Genomic DNA, 16,475 nt, shown 5'->3' on the forward strand with positions numbered 1-16,475 from the left:
AGCGCGGGAAAGTGGACGGGGCGTAGACACCTGTTTTTACGCTTTTGGCTTTTTCTGTGCTAACAAGCAATTGCTGCTACTGCGAGGGGTATATTTGTATTCCCGACACTCTAGTCTGCCGATATAAGCAAACTTGCTCGTAGGCTTTATTGCCCCTTTAAATTCCAGCGCAGTGAACATATTCAAGATGCTGAAGCTCATCAGCGAACAGCACTATAGGTGAATTAAATCGTGATTTAGGGCATATTCTTGAAGCCTGGAGCTGATGTGCGGCAATATTTCTATTTTAAAATTCGATCCTGAATGTGCAGCGACGTGAAAATAACCATTCTTGAGGTCTCAACACGAAGGGTTGCTGATGTAGCTGATGCTGACGCAGCTTGCACTACCGGTGCAAGGCTGGAGAGACAGCAGAGCTGGGGCCGACCTAGCTTCCCCCCACACTGACAGCGAATCCCAGGATAGAGGGAGGAGAAAGAGCAAGCTTATGCACGTTCCTCGTACGGCGAGCGGCCACCCAAGACTGTCTCCTTCGACATTAACGGTCGCCAAGGCATCGTCGCCGCCGACCGAGTCGAGCCCTCTTACGTCGCCTCCCTCCGACCGAGCCAGGGCTCCCCCGTCTCAACGACTCCACCCCGGAATTCCCGAGCTCAACCGACCAAAAACTTCACGTGGGCAACCCGACGGCCTCCGGCTCTACGGACGGGGAGACCTGTAGCGAACGCCACGCCACGGGTCCCCGCGCCTAAGACGACGACGATGAAGGCCGGAGCTCCTCTCGTGGCGCAAGACCACGCGCAAGCCTGGACGACGCCTGGCGCTCCTCACGAGCCGCACTCTCACGTGCGCTCGCTATTTTTTTTTCTAAGGCCATTGAGCGAAGTTTGTGCCAGGCGCCTCTCGCCGGGGTAGTTTTTTCATTGTATTTTTTTTTTGCTAACGCCAACAAACCAAGTTCAAGCTTAAACAGCACTGCTATTAAAAACTTTACCATCCCTTCCTAACAAAGTTGAGAGAAGCGCGAAAGCTTTGTACGATTCAAGAAAAGTGCGTGCGCCAATCGATCGTCGAACCTTCAAGGACCCCAATCGCAAACGAAGAACGAGCCCGTGTGACGATTTCTCGCGCACCAAGTGAACGCATCTACGAAAGGTGTAAATGCACACCGATACGTGGCTTATGGTACAAAGGTATACTATTCTATTCCTTCATGCTCGATGCGTGTATTGTCTCCTCTAGAGCCGTTCCTTTTGTGCGATTTTCAAATAACCATTTTGACGCAATGGAAGGCCGGTTTCACGCACGTGCTTTGTGTCCAAAGATCATAGCTTTTCGGTCGATAAATCGGAATATGGGAAAATGTACTCGTTCTCTGACAGGACGCCACCGGTTCCACTAAGAAAGCATTCGCTTTAATATAGAACGACACCCTGACACATGCTGGCCTGCGTCTTGGTTGTTAGAAACGCAATACCGCTCTTTTCAAAGCATTGCACATAAGTTATTACCCGCGGGAAAACTATTTGTGGCCGTTCTGCCGAGCAAAGCACGTCATGAAAGGCGCCGCCCCCACGGAGGAAAGAAGCCGTCCAACACCCGCATTCAAACTCAGCAGTGAGGGGCCGCCGCTACGGAATCGCACTCTTGCGTTCCCTCATGTACGTCACGTCTGGCCACCGGTAATGGCCTCCTTTTTTTCCAGTTCCGGTTACGAATGCTCTAGTTTTCACGAGTAATTTCCGTCGTGCTCGTTCCCAATTCGAACGTCGTGTTTTGCAGTTACCGCTCTTTTATGTTGGCTATCAGATGGTAATATTCTTACATTTTCGAACTTTTGCGAGCATCTTGCTGACAGAGCTACCGTGGGACGTCGGCGGCCGAAACCACCCTTCTCTCGCGGAACTTGTGGGTTTTGTATAGCCCTACCAAGAGCTCCTTCCTCTGTTGTGGCGGGCATCACCGCCCGGCACGAAAATAACTTGTTGGGTCGCAGTGGCGGCCGCGCCATGGTGACATTGTATTCTCGTCGAACGCGGGCTTTCACTGCGGTATCGGGGCGTATATATGCGTTGTGCGTAATGAGGTCAGGGACTTTAAAGGGACAGACAACCGATTTTTGTCGAGTATATATTCTCTATCCCAAATGAAAGAGCATCACTTAAAGCACCTTGACGAGAAACGGTTTTGCTGATAACGCCCTAGAACTTTTTAAATCGCAATTTTTAGATCGGCGATGCGCATGTGTCCCTCCCAAAAATGATGCTGGCAACCATGATATAGAGCAGCCCGGCAACATACTTTTGTCTGTATGCGAAATAAAAAACGATATTCAAAAACTTGTCCACAGCTTAAAAAAGTTTGAATCGCAGGCTTTTCTGTTCCGTTATGTGTTTTTTAATGCAATGGTCTATTGGGCATGAATGCGCCATCTGTTGGGATAGACGATAGGCAGAATCTGGCTTCACGTTGTGGAGGCGGGAAGTTCGATTCTCCCTGGGCGCGACGTTTTTTTTTTTTTTTTTTTTTTTTTTTTTTAAGCTGCCGTTGGCGTATTTGGAAACTGAAATCAAATATTTTGGCAGAACAAACGCCCTTGACTCAGGCAGAATCGTCAAAGCTCCTTCGCTGGATCTGTTTACTGAACGCTGCCATTGATTCTGGGCATGGAGGCTCAGTTAGCCACACTGAGAGGCATGCTGAGAGGCACCCAGCGACGGCGGGCGGCGTGTCTTTAAAATTTTCAGAATAATGTTTAGAAATACATACGCAATTTAACCTCGTACAAATACTTGTGTTAAAAGGTTTTCAATACGTAAATAAACGTTTCAGCAGTTACAGTAGCCGCTAGGTTTGCAGGTCACGTGACAGGGACACATATTGTAGTGCCAAGTTTCGACACTACGAACCGCCACCCTTCCGATTTCAGAAAGTTTGCTGCCAAATTAAAATTATTTCGGCCGATCTGTTTAGAAATTGCTTGTGGTTACCGGGCTATATAACACGCTGGCTTTCATATGAGCTAGAGAACATATGCGCGACAAAAATCGGTTGTCTGTCCCTTTAAACTGTATTCTGATTGGGTGCAGTGTAGGCATCAACATGACAGATGCTTGCTGTCGTAGATTTATTCTGCGTTTTATCTTGTCCTTTTTTGCCTAACCATTTCCGTCAAAATCACGAAAACCTGTTCGCATGCAACGTCACAAATACCCATCCAGAGCGATTGATAGGATAACCTCGTTAGGCGCGCAACTACTGGCGCCTCGACCTGAAATAGAAGCGCAAGGGCTCCCTTACACGTCAACCATCTTTGGCCCTGAGCTTGACCAATCCCAGGTTTTAAGATTGTGGCTGATCTGTGCATCCCGCAGAATCCTCACTCAAAGAATTTCGGGGAAATTTTTGTTTTATTCGGTGGCCCTCGTTGAGACGACCATGAAGACAACACGCAACTTTTCTTTGTTTGAGAATTCCGGAAGTTCATATCCCAATGCCTATTTTGGGGGGCAGCATACGATGGTTTATTACAGAGGTCGTTTGATTTCGAATGACGTCCTGTTCACTGCCTAACCCATATAAATGTGCAAAAACAACCTGCTGGCCAATGTTCAGGGACCGACGGGCACTCATTAGGCCGACCAGATGTCAACAGATGCTCCCCAGCAGGGACCGACTGGGGACGTTAATCTGCAGTAAAACAGAGCGGTGCGTGTCATCTCTGTTAAGGTGTGGCTGCCGGTACCGCGCTGACTTCAGATTAAACTTACGCTCGACTAGAATATGACAACTATCGCCCAATTGAACTTTGCGTTCAAAGGAGGAAACCAGCTAAGGAGGGCCAGTTGGCGTCGTAACACTTCCAGCCGAAAGGTTCTGCCTGAGCTATGGCATTAAGTGAGATCCCGTTGAATTATAGGTGCAAGCCGGCCCCTTCCTCTACGCAGTATTGCGACCGAGTGGAGGCACCCGATCCGAGCTCCGTGGCCTCGGACATACGAGTGGTAGCGTGTATGATGCGAGCGGCCAGCCTCTGTTGCAGCCGTGAAGAAGTCCAGAAGCCGTAGGCTAACGTAACTGTTTACTTCATAGCGAGAGGTGAGCCGAAGCCAAAGAACAATGCCCCGACGGGCGAGGTTACAATACAGGACTCGAGCAGAGCGACAGCAACGATTCGATGCTCAAACAGGAATGGTTTACAACGCTTGCGGGGGTCTATTTATACCCAAAAGCGGTAACGGTCAAAACGCAACAAGCGGCAACACGCCACGAACGTCACAGACACACACAACGCTCTTTCCAGAGTTCGTAAGCCGTTCATAGCCTCGGCGCACGTTGAGTCCGGGAGAGGGGAGAGAGGAGGACTCTGCTGAGTTCGCGGGGCCTCTGTGTCCTTGAAGAGCGTGGAGACGAGCCTCGCCGCCAGCCGCCGAAGTTTTGAAATGCGCCGAGAGCGAAGCGTCTGACGCGGCTTGTCGCAACTTGTCACCGACATGGTGGCGCCTGTCGGCAGAAAGGCGGACGTGGTGGCTTCGCCGCACAGCCGTGGAGTGCTGCGGAAAAGTACGGCGGCGCTGGCCGATTCGTAACAGCTTCTCCGGCGGGGGTCCGAGATCCCGATGGATAAGGGTCTTCGACCGTTGTCCGGAGGGATGCTGTCGAAGTGAAGTGTTCGGCAGACGCTCGACTCCAGGCCTGGGCTGTACGACACCGTGCTGGAGCTTCACCGGCCGGGTCACTGGACGAGTAGTGGCTCCCCAAGAACGTCTCTGGCTTGGTCAGGCAAGCAACAGAACAACACAGGAAGACACAACCGCATCGCCGGCAAGTGCGAAGACAAATCCACACTGAAGCTTTACCAGGCTTTTAGGTGCGAAAAAGTACGCTAATAACTAACTACTCTAGTTATATTTTTGCCCAGCGGTACTTTAGACAAGTGACAAACCTGAAAGGTGACATTTCGCGTGATTGGAAATGTCCCACACACAAAAAAAATGCAATCGTAAAGGGCGAAACCTGCGTCAGGAAAAACAATGAAATTGAGAAAGTCAGGCGTCAACAGGCCACTTCTCGCGCAGAGAGCTGCGATTTGAGCTCTTGTCAATGCCCTGAGCTTTTCCCCTTCTATACCGCACTTTAGGTGCACCCGTTCTCTGAAAGAGACTGCTGCGACCGCGTGAAATCACACCTGTCGTCTTGTTCGACAAACGTCGAGCGCGCGGAGGAGCGAACGAGATTTTTCAACGTTCAAACGAGAGGCGCGCGCTCCTTTTTGGAGGTGGCGTTCCCCTGGCGCGATGCGAGCGCACGGCTTTGCCCCTTGGCATGCCCGCACTGAAACACGCGCCACAAGTACGCGCGCAAGTTTTAAGTGCGAATGCACTTTATAAGCGACCCCAAACCATCCACCGCCGGCGTCGGCGTCGGCGTCCGCAGTGCTCCTCTATAAAGAATCAGCATCCGGTGCCAGGTTTCGATCCGCGGACTTTGCGGCCGCAGCGCGACGCTCTACCGACCAAGCCACGGACGCGACGTGATATCAGCGTTAGTGACGCGCCTTATATCTTTAACGCATTCAAACTACGTCGTCAGCGGCGTGCGTTGGCGACTCAGCGGCGTTATAGCGGCTTGATAACTGCGTGGTGTACACGTGATACTACAAACCCGATGGAAGAGATGGAAGAGAAGGCGGCGAGGCGGTGGGCTGCGGGGGCCGAGCGCAAGCGCCGCAAGCGGGCCGACAACCGTGCATTCGCACTTTCACATTCTCCCCCTCGGGGAAATGCGGGGGAATTTTTTTTCCCTCTATCCTTCTTGCTCGCTTTTTCCCGAACGTGTTCGGCAAGCAAACGCCGGAACGCGTTTACGTTCTCTCCTCTAGGCTGGTCGGTTCCCGACTTCGGCTCAGCCACAGGCGACACGGGATTCTCAACTAGCTCAGCCGATGTTGGCCCATCGTCGGGAGCATCAGCTGGGAGTGAAACGGCCACGACGAGCTCTTTAGACACGTTGTAGTTCCCAACAGTCACTACCTCGTCGTCCCTCGCGCTTTCAGCGACAGCCTCGGCACGCGAAGACCGAGGCGTGTTCCCGTTATCTTTTCTCACTGCCAGGACTACACTACATCCAGGCTGCCCTGTCTCAAAAGACGGCTCAGTTGCGCGCGTCACCGGAATCTCTACGAGCTCGGCTGGCCGTTGCTCGAGGTCAGTTACCTGAGCTGGTGGCAGGACGGAATCGGCTTGCTCAGTGGCGAGATCGCACGACTCCCAACTGAACCGTGCAAACCGTTCGCTGCCTCGGCTGCAGACTTTCCCACCACGACGCTCCTTTCTGCACTTCCGTCGGAAGGAACAACCTCCGTTTCATCGGACTCGTGCGGCCTCTCGGTAACCTCATGGTTTACGCACTCCAGTGAAACCTCGCTATCTAGCGAAATGTTCATGTTCAGACCGGTAGCCGCTCTCAAAGCCTCCCGCGAATTTGAACCGTCCGAACCCTCCGCCGAGATCTCCAAAACAAACGCCGACACATTATCGCACTCAGTGGACAAGCACTGCCCTCTGCCGCCTCTGCCGACAGTCTGGGCTAATGCGCTGTCGTTATCTCTCTCAGCAACCTTGCCGCGCTGCTGGGCCGCAACCGTCACTTCTGACCCGCGCTCCCGAGCGACTGCTACTGGCAGCGCTGGCACGGTGCTTTCCCCGACAACGAGGTCTTTTTCGAGCAACAATTCTAACTCGGGCTTCCCTTCTTCCTGCTCGAGTTGAATTTCGTGCTCTCGGTTCTTGTTCTCCCGTTGGAGTCTCTCTCGCTCGAGCCTCTTCCTTTCCTGTTCGAGGCGCTCGAGTTCGAGGTCGTAGCATCGCATATTTGCCTCGTGTCTGAGTTTCTGCTCTCGCATTCTTTCCTCGTGTTCCTGTTCTTGTTTCTGCCTCTCGAGCTCCTTACGCTGGCGCTCAGCCTCTGCCTCTGCCTCGGCGGCCTGACGTTTCGCGGTCTCCCTGCCATTGATCAGCTCAATGCACTCAGACAACTCCTCATCGTCAGCCCCGACAGCGAGTATAGCCTGTATCAGCTCTGGCTTTCTCAGCGCGTCCGTAACACCCAAGCGCAACTCTTTTGCAAGCTCCAACAACTGCGGTTTTTTCAACGCCTTCAAATTCATGGCTGGTCTAGAGTACTGCTTTCCCACTGCTCCAAAAATGTTTTGCACGAATAACCCACGCGACAAAAACACACGCCCTACCAGCTATCCTAAGAAGCCTGGTAAAACTCAGTGAAGAAAAGTCCCGCACTCACCCTTGACCGCCGTGAATTCTGCGAAGTCCGAAGCCGCCTTGACGTTCGTGGTGTTGGGTCTCGCACCGCTGGCTTCAGGTTTTACGAAGTTGCCATCCCACCGCTGCCAACCTGTTATTGCGACCGAGTGGAAGCACCCGATCCGAGCTGCGTGGCCTCGGACATACGAGTGGTAGCGTGTATCATGCGAGCGGCCAGCCGCTGTTGCAGCCGTGAAGAAGTCCAGAAGCCGTAGGCTAACGTAACTGTTTACTTCATAGCGGGAGGTGAGCCGAAGCCAAAGAACAATGCCCCGACGGGCGAGGTTACAATACAGGACTCGAGCACAGCGACAGCAACGATTCGCTGCTCAAACAGGAATGGTTTACAACGCTTGCGGGGGTCTATTTATACCCAAAAGCGGTAACGGTCAAAACGCAACAAGCGGCAACACGCCACGAACGTCACAGACACACACAACGCCCTTTCCAGAGTTCGTAAGCCGTTCATAGCCTCGGCGCACGTTGAGTCCGGGAGAGGGGAGAGAGGAAGACTCTGCTGAGTTCGCGGGGCCACTGTGTCCTTGAAGAGCGTGGAGACGAGCCTCGCCGCCAGCCGCCGAAGTTTTGGAATGCGCCGAGAGCGAAGCGTCTCACGCGGGTTGTCGCAACTTGTCACCGACATGGTGGCGCCTGACGGCCGAAATGCGCACGAGGTGGCTTCGCCGCACAGCCGTGGAGTGCTGCGGGAAAGTACGGCGGCGCTGGCCGATTCGTAACAGCACCCAGCACCCTCCACTGGTTCAGCTCGAGCCCTCCTTCTACTGTTTTGAGCAACTGGTAAAAGAGCCCCGCTGCTCAGCCTCAGTAGCTCAATGAGTAGAACCACGCGTTGTGGCGTGAACGGCCTAGGTTCGAGAACCAGAAGTGCGAAACTTTTGGAGAAACGCCACGTTTTTTGTTTTCCTTTTTATTGTAGAATGTTGTCTTTGCTCAATTTGAGCAGTTTTTCGTAAATGAGGGTGGTTTGATACCTTTTACGTATGTTTACGAGGTGGGCGCAGCGTCCGCAACACGTTTAATTAACGTTCTGAATCACACCGGAAGTGCCTTGCTTGTACCTATCTCGAAACGGAACATCGCGGCACATAATCAACAGTTGACGGTGTTATTCTAGCAGAGGGATATATACTCAGAGTAGCAGTCGCACTGGTGTATTAGACGCGTCGCGCGTTTCTACACACGCTTCCAACCACGTTGCATGATGGCGAGCACCAAGCGAGTTAACCGCAAAATAAATCTGTCCCCATACTCCGAATCTTGTGTACGTACTCTGAAGGAGGAGGATGAATAACCTTTCTTTGCATAGAGCAAAAGTTTGTTTGCTTTCTGAGGTGGTTGCGCCCTCAGTCCAAGGCACCAGACTCTGGCGCCGTTGCTCGAGCCCTGGAAATCATGCCCGAGGTGGTGTTTCAGACAACGCTATATATGTAGGCTGCTTCCACACGGCATTGCGCGTTTTGAGCAGCCAAGCGACCCTTACTTTTTTCTTTTAGTGTCTGTTGAAGAAGTCTTACACCGAAGCTGTCTTACGATAGGTTCTTACCAAAATTGCGTGCGTCTACCGAATCGTTTCGACAAAAAATCGCAAGCGATCGCTCCAGCGCTACTGTAAAATGCTCTGTAGCTCTCAAAGAAATGTAGCTATTTTAGAAACAATAGCACTCAAATTGGCCGCTAAGACAACCCATTTCGTTGGTTTCGTTTACTTGTCGTAATTAGTTCACAGTGAACCTAAACGTTACAGAATTCAAATTGAAATTTTGGATGATTTTACCCGCGAAGGTACACCTGAGCTATGGGGCGCGCCATAGTGGAGGGCTCCCGAATAATTTGGACCACCTGGGGACGTTTAACGGGTGCCTAAATCGCGACGCTCGGGGGTTCAAGTTTGCCTTTCGCCCCCGTATGAAAAGCGGCTTCCGCGGCCGGGAATCCAACTTGGGCTCAGCAGCACAACGCCTTAGCCACTGAGCCACCGCTGCGGGTAAACATTGTACAATTACCGTCTGCTGTCAATACACGGCCGTCTACAGAGTTACTTGATCTAGAAGTTGCGGAACTCCCCGTGGGTCTCGTGCGCTGCCCAGGGGGCGCTGCGCAACCGACTTCGGCTTACTACGTACTTCCGGGTAGTAGAAAGCTGCATGGGCCCCAGACAGACGCAAAATGAGCTCGATACTCCAGATTGTTTTGTGACATCCCCGACGCGTCCGATCTCTTCCGGCGATAAACTTGGCATTACGCAAAAAGGCTTTGCAGCGCTAAATACGTTTACAGCGTCGACAAAAGGGCTGGGACGGTGTCGTTGCTCTGCCACTCGTAGGTTCACTGATCGATGCAGGTCTCACGACATGACAGCTCGCTCAAAAGAAAGCCGATAAATCGGCTTCTTGTAGCCTATATGATTTTCTTTAAACTCTGCAACTACTATAAGGGCTATTTTATTCAGTATGCAGTCATTTAAACGCACCACAACGCGATTAAATTAAGTACAACCAACTTTCGCTCTGGCTTGTAATTGGAAACACATGGAGGGCGGCGAGGGTCGTCTCTTTTGTACTACCCAGAGGCGTCGGACACGAGGGGGTGCTCCGTGTCGCCAAAACTCCACAGCAGGAGCCCGATGCATCAAAAAGCGGCCCTGCGATTTGTCCACTATTTTGTATTTTCCTAAAGTAACGCCATCTGTCGGTGACAAAATAAACCATCCAACGTGCTCCGCCGCTCGACGACCTGTGCGAAAAATGGTATTTGAGTGCTTACGCAAATTTCTTGTGACGAAGGAGCCCAATGTGTTCAACCATGTAAGTGTTTTATATGCATTCGAAGCAAGAGTAGTAATAACAAATGCGACGTGTGGTCAAAGAGATGCGTCGTCGCCTGCACATCGTCGTCTCCCGCGCGTCATCTGGGGACTTGTGGCATCCAAAAAAAAAAAAAAACAGTTAAAAATTCGCTCCGGCGGCTTTGCGGATGCTTGAAAGGATTATTTAGAGCCACTTGATCAGCTACTGGATTAGTTTTTGTATACGGTGTGCTGTTGGCCGAGCGACAACTGCAAATTTAGTACTTCATGTCGGGCCTACGTTGCGCCACACTGCCCACACGAGGTAGTTGCGCAGACGCAGAAACAAGCGAACATAAAAACCGGAGTTAAGAAAGCAATAAAACACTTACGAAAGTAAAAAATAAAGAATTGTGCCCCTTTGAAATAAAGCTTAACTTTAAATTACCAGTTCGCATAACTAGTGCGTTTTTTGAATAGTGCGGTGGCCGCGGTGGCGCCACAGAGCGCACGATCTAAAGTTGGGGGGTACAGGGGCGGGCCGTTTTTTGAGGCGGATTGTGTAGGGTTTAACGCGCCGACGCAACGCAGGCGATGAGGCGCGCCGTAGTGAAGGGCTCCGGATTAATTTCGACCACCTGGGGATCGTTAACATGCGCCGAAATCTCGTACACACGGGCGTTTTTTGCTCTTCGCCTCCATCAGAAAAGCGGCCGCCGCTGCCGGGAATCGAACCCGCGACCTCGTGCTCAACAGTGCAACGCCTTAGCCACTGAGCCACAGCGGCGGGTACAGAGCATTCGTACGTGGCTGTTCTCTGGGAGGACATCCTTTCCTGTTTTACGATGACTTTGCCGCGTGGAGGCCTCTGTCGTTTGCAAAACGGAGCTTGCAGAGAAGACACAACCACGGGAATATTGAAAAGTAGTTTGAAAATTCACGTGATTATAGACCGTATATGTACTGGGTTTTCGTAGCTTATCCCTCCATCGAGTCGTTGGCTGACCCCTATTGCGTGTACGGTTTATTGTCGGGGGAGACTGTGGAAATGGGGAGGGGAAAACGGGGGAAATTTCAGAGGAAAGGGAGGACTTAGCTCGCACTCGATAAACGTGGCTGGAGATCTTTGGCAGAGGCCTACGTCCTGCAGTGGGCACAACCGGGCTGATAATGATGATGGTGACTGGGTTTTATTTTACTTCGTTTCTTCTCGTAATCAATGGCTTCGTTGATTTCTGAGAGACTGGCGTTAATGCTTCGACCCTGTTTTGGTTGGGTGACCCCATGTTGCTGCCGGCATCAGTATGGTGGGAAACACGCAGGGGTGGCTCAGTGGTTAAGGCATTGCGCTACTGAGCCCAAGGACGCGGGTTCAATTCCCGGCCGCGGCAGCCGTTTTTCTGCCGGACGCAGAAAACTGAAACGCCGGTGTGTCGAGATGCGTCCCACGTTGAAGATCTCCGGGCAGTCTGAATTATTCCGGACCCTTCCACTGCACCGCGCCTCGTAGCCCAGGTGCGGCTTCGGCATGTGTATTACCGGCAATTTGTATTTTTTTATCTTCTGGTGGAAGGACACCTCGGTGTGACGGCGTCAGTTGCGGGCACGGCTGGCGAACGTGTCTGTCGAGTATGGAATCACCGACTGGGCGGTGGACGAAATTCATTTCGCAGGCGCGGCACCTGCTGAAAATGCGCGTCATTTCTTTCTTCTTCGCCATAGTATCATTGTCCTCCTTTACACACTTCAGTTGCCCCTGCGCCATATTATAGATTCAGGCAAGCCCTCGAATCTTGCTGCCTCAGTCGTAGCTTCCGGGTGGCAGCGGTGACGTATTTCCGTACACGCTTGATGAGCAGGGCTGATATCGGACGGCTAGCAGCCACGGGGAAATCGAAAAATGAGCCCAATAACGCTATCGCGTTAAAACGGGGCCGTGCTGGGTTCTCGAACTTCAGGCGCTATAGTTATGGTATCCTCCACGGACACGCCCAATAAAGTGCTCTCCGAAATCCAAGCGCCGCGTTCCACGTTGAGCCGCGCTGCTATGCGGTTGTGTGTGTAAAAAAATAGAATGCTCTGAAATCATAGATAATACAATATGCGTAAACAACGGGAGCTTACGGAAGGCCTTACTGGTGCCCGCTACACTGCAACGACTTATCTAGATAATGTATCTCAGATCTGCTTAGCGTGATAAAATGGGAGCTTACACAATCTTCTTCTTGGCCCGACATCGCAGCAGACGCTTCAAGCATCTCATTTATATCGTACCAGACATCTCTCTCGCCGTGGAAGCGCTAAAGAGTAGTTTTCCCACAACACGCTTCCTTCTAGCAATCATTTGAAAAAAAAAAAAAACGGTCACAGCTTACACTGCAAATTCGAGTCACGTCTCGTGATCTCTCTTTTTTGCTGTGAGTTTTTAAAATTTCTTTCGTATTGCAGACACCTTTCATAGACCCTCACTCATCTTTATTATCTGCTTGGACTAGTTTTTGCACCTTAGGTTTCCTTCCTTCGGACGTGCTTCTCGTTAACCCGCCCAGCCATCCCTTCCCGAAATGCCAATTCTTTAGCTTTTTTGTGCTCTAAAGGCGACTGTTCAGGTTCTCCTTTAGCCACGTTAATTTTCATGTTCCACCTGCTTGACGCTTTTTTTTTTCCACCAACGATACGCTGCGGTATTAACTTAATTCAAATGCAATAAATTGATTCCTTATGATCGCTGCAGACTCGCGAAAGCCAGGTGATGCTTCATTTTCTTTTGGGGGTTCTTCGCGATGTTCTTAATCTGCTTATCACCTAATTTTGGGCATTAAATTGGTGTTGTGTATTGTCTTAGGCTGGCGCCACGTGCTAAATTCACGATTATTAGTCTATGGTCACTGCTAAAACTTTTTATCTTTCTGGATGTATCGTAGCTTTATCAAATCAATAATAATAGTTTCTAGGCTCTAATTACCACAGGCTTGCCTATTACCACAATGCCCGTTTCTGCCCGTCGAACCTATCCCTCAGCTAAGTGCTGCAATATTGGGATTCTAACACACATCTTGCTCTAAAAAGCCGTTGTAAGCTATGTATCAAGCCATGTGGGCATTTATGACTTTTACGAATATCAGACCCTCTGTCTCTTAAAATTTATTTAGAGTATTTGGCGTATATTCTTGCAAGCCGTTATTTTGCCTTCTATTCTTGTAGGCTATCGGCTTCTAGCCGATTATTGGATATCGGCTACTCCCCGCTTAGCAGGGTATCGGCGTGCCATATTATGGCCGCTTGATTAGGCAACTAAGCTGCAGCGCTAGCGTGCGCCTTTCGGACCCAGTGATAGCAACGCAGATGAGGATTTGAAAAAAAAAAAAAAAACTGTAGATTTACTGTCAACTGAAGTTTTGTGTGCCTCGCAAGTCCTGAAACTTGGTGTCCAAGACGACGAGCGAATTCGAGCATTAAAATAAGAAAAAAAAAACGCACAAAGGCCGGAATACCAGAAAAAAAAAAAACGACGCTACGTGTTCAGATTCTTGTAAAAAATATTTAAATTGAGTTACCCGCTTGTAGCGAGGGTTCAGAAGTAAAGGCATTGTGCAGCGGAGCGTGAAGTCGGCGGTTCTATTCCGAGCCGCAGTGACTGTGTAACTAAAAAAAAGTTCTGTTTTGTAAGATTTCGTATTACCTTAAATATCACCCAGGTGTTCTAGGCTAATCTCTCGTTTCCCCCTGCCGGCAATGAAAACCAAATTTAACCTATATCTGCCGTTATCTTACGATATCCACTGAAGGCGCAAAAATCGCAAAAATCTTCCTGTCATCTCTCTTTGTTAAAGCATGCTTCCTTTGCCTCTGCTCCTATATACTTTTCAGGCGCTGCTGCTGTGTTATTTCTCGGACGCGACGCTGAGTTTCTTGCAACACCACCAGATCTGACCAGATGACGCTCGCCTTCACCCATTCTGACCATCAACACCGCGGCAGCGTTTCAGAGAGACTTCCACGCATCTCGAAGTCGGCCCGGTTACGTTGTCGCTGCCAGCCAACACAGAGGCCGTGCCGCCGTGCTCATTCTCGCTGACACTGTTGGCGATGCCGGCGTTGCGCGACTCAAGTGTGAGGAGGTGGACATTGCTTAGATCGCCCTTTACATCAGTCCCGCATGCAACGATGGAGAAAAAGACTGAAAAAAGTGGAGAACCGCGAACCGCGATCCCAAGCCGGTGCGCGCTGGGAGAGACGCGATGCGTTGAAACCGGCTCTGCACTCCGCTGGTTCGGCGCCGCCCCGAGAGATGGCACCACCAGTCCACGCGTTGCATAGGTGCGCTGGTTGCGCGAACGTGTGCGCGGGGCAGACAGAGAGAGAGTTTGATCGGAGGTCCGGTATGGGCAGTATGGGTGATATCGGCGGAACAGCACGGCGGCGGCGGACGATGTATCTCATGTGAGGAGTGTTGTTGTCGCGCGCCGTGAGTTACTGCCACCCCTTCGCGATCACGACCATGATGGCGTGATTCGTGAACGCCGTCGAGCTTTGTGCTCGCATGCTTTGGGAGTTCCCAAATAAACGGCTGCGCTTCGGTACTACTGTCTGCTGTGTTCTCGTATCGGCGAACCTCGCTGCGCGGCCATAGGTGCGGGGGCCCACGTGTTTGACACGCCGGAAGCTAGAGTGGGAGCCAACGCCGCAGTACTGGCTATGTCGCCCCCAAGAACCCCACATATTAACTTACTCGCCCTGCACTTTGTTGAGTACTCACCTGGGGTTGTGATTCCTGGCTCTTATAGCAACCGTGATAAGACGAGCCCGTTGGTTTTCACCGAAGATGTTAGCGTCAACAGTCAAAAACCGGCAAACCGATGCATGGTTACCGGCTTTCACGGAAGATGTCTGCGGCGTGCGTCTTCTTAGCTGTCACCCTTCCCAGTCATCCCTTCCCATACTGGAGGTTCGATTGACAACGGGATCGCCAAGGTGGTTTAGACTTCGAACCTTTATCGTTACCTGTCAACTCCATTTCTCTACGTAAAAGTGCTTTGCTTTAGTATATTTCCACCTATGCGTGGGATCCACCTTTTTTTTTTCGAATATGAAAATCCCGGACACAGCATCTAGAAATGTAAACGCCAAATCTGCAAAAGAGTGACAAAAAATGCTCTAGTACCTACCTGCACCGAGTACAATTGAGGGCCAAAGGCCGAAACCATTCCTAGGTTTCTGAAGGTGGAGCCAAGGTGACGATGAAGCTCCTTGGCAGAAGCTTTGAGCTGATCGTTTATAACGGGTTTAATTTCATGAAAGCAATACGTATAAACGGCGAGGTTCTGACGCGCAATGACTAAAACATGTCCTATAAACCTCATAGCATGCAATGATTACAGCATATGCTATAGCATCCATAAGAAGACGACAGTGCACGGCGAATGCCTCTCGCCGTCGCGTAAGTTTGCGATGCGACAGCACACTGAATTCACTCCTGGAAATGTCCGTAAGTAGGTTTTTCCCAGCGCACCTGAATATCCAAATCAAAGGGGCAAAGTACGCCAACGACAGGGCCCTAGCGTACGAGCTGATAAGAAGAAATAGGCTCTGCAATTTAGCAGTAGGAATGCAAGCATGGGGCACTGCATTCCGCTAAGGTAGAGTTCCTGCATATAGCTCCCCTTTATACAACATCCTTGAGATCCCCTAGGGGAGCAGAGTTGCGCGTCCATACGCCATCTTGATTTCCCAAGTCGTGCGAGAAAGCCACCCGTCAAGCGCGTAGGAGCCGCCGCGCCGGTTGCAGTGGCGCGAAAAAGTCCGCGCGTGCGTGTGCTGCCGGCTGCGCGGCCGTTGGTTGCGTGGGGCAGCTGCTGGCGCTGACTTGCGCACCGCTGGAAAAGGAGGTAGGTGAGGGGCACTGAAAGCGGTCTTTCCCGTCACTGCGGCGCCGGCGGCGCGGCGGCTCGTGGAAATCATACGTGCAACCCCGCGAAGAGTATACAGGAACTCTACGCCAAGGCACAGTGCAGATCAATTTGTTTCTTCGTATCCTATTTCGGTCTTTGTTATTCGTCGAAACTGCTCTCTAGAAATACGTAGTGATTGGTCCCTCAGATGCACTGTGGCAAAGCACACCCACGGAATTTTTCAAACGCGCAATTGTTCGTTTTTTTTTTTTTTTTTTTTTTTTTGGGGGGGGGGGGTTATGGGCATAGGGGATTAAGTTCACTAAGTGTAACATACTCCTTGGGGTATCATTTTGTGTTCCGAAAGGGCAGTCTTCAGGTGGATTCGGACACAGTGCTCTGGTCGCAATACCAAGCCGACTGTGCCAGCTTGGCTACTGCAACCTCTCAATGCCT

Source organism: Haemaphysalis longicornis, unplaced genomic scaffold (assembly GCF_048455015.1).
Source record: "Haemaphysalis longicornis isolate Haplotype H1 unplaced genomic scaffold, Haemaphysalis longicornis Haplotype H1 scaffold_1, whole genome shotgun sequence".
Classification (NCBI taxonomy): Eukaryota; Metazoa; Arthropoda; class Arachnida; order Ixodida; family Ixodidae; genus Haemaphysalis; species Haemaphysalis longicornis.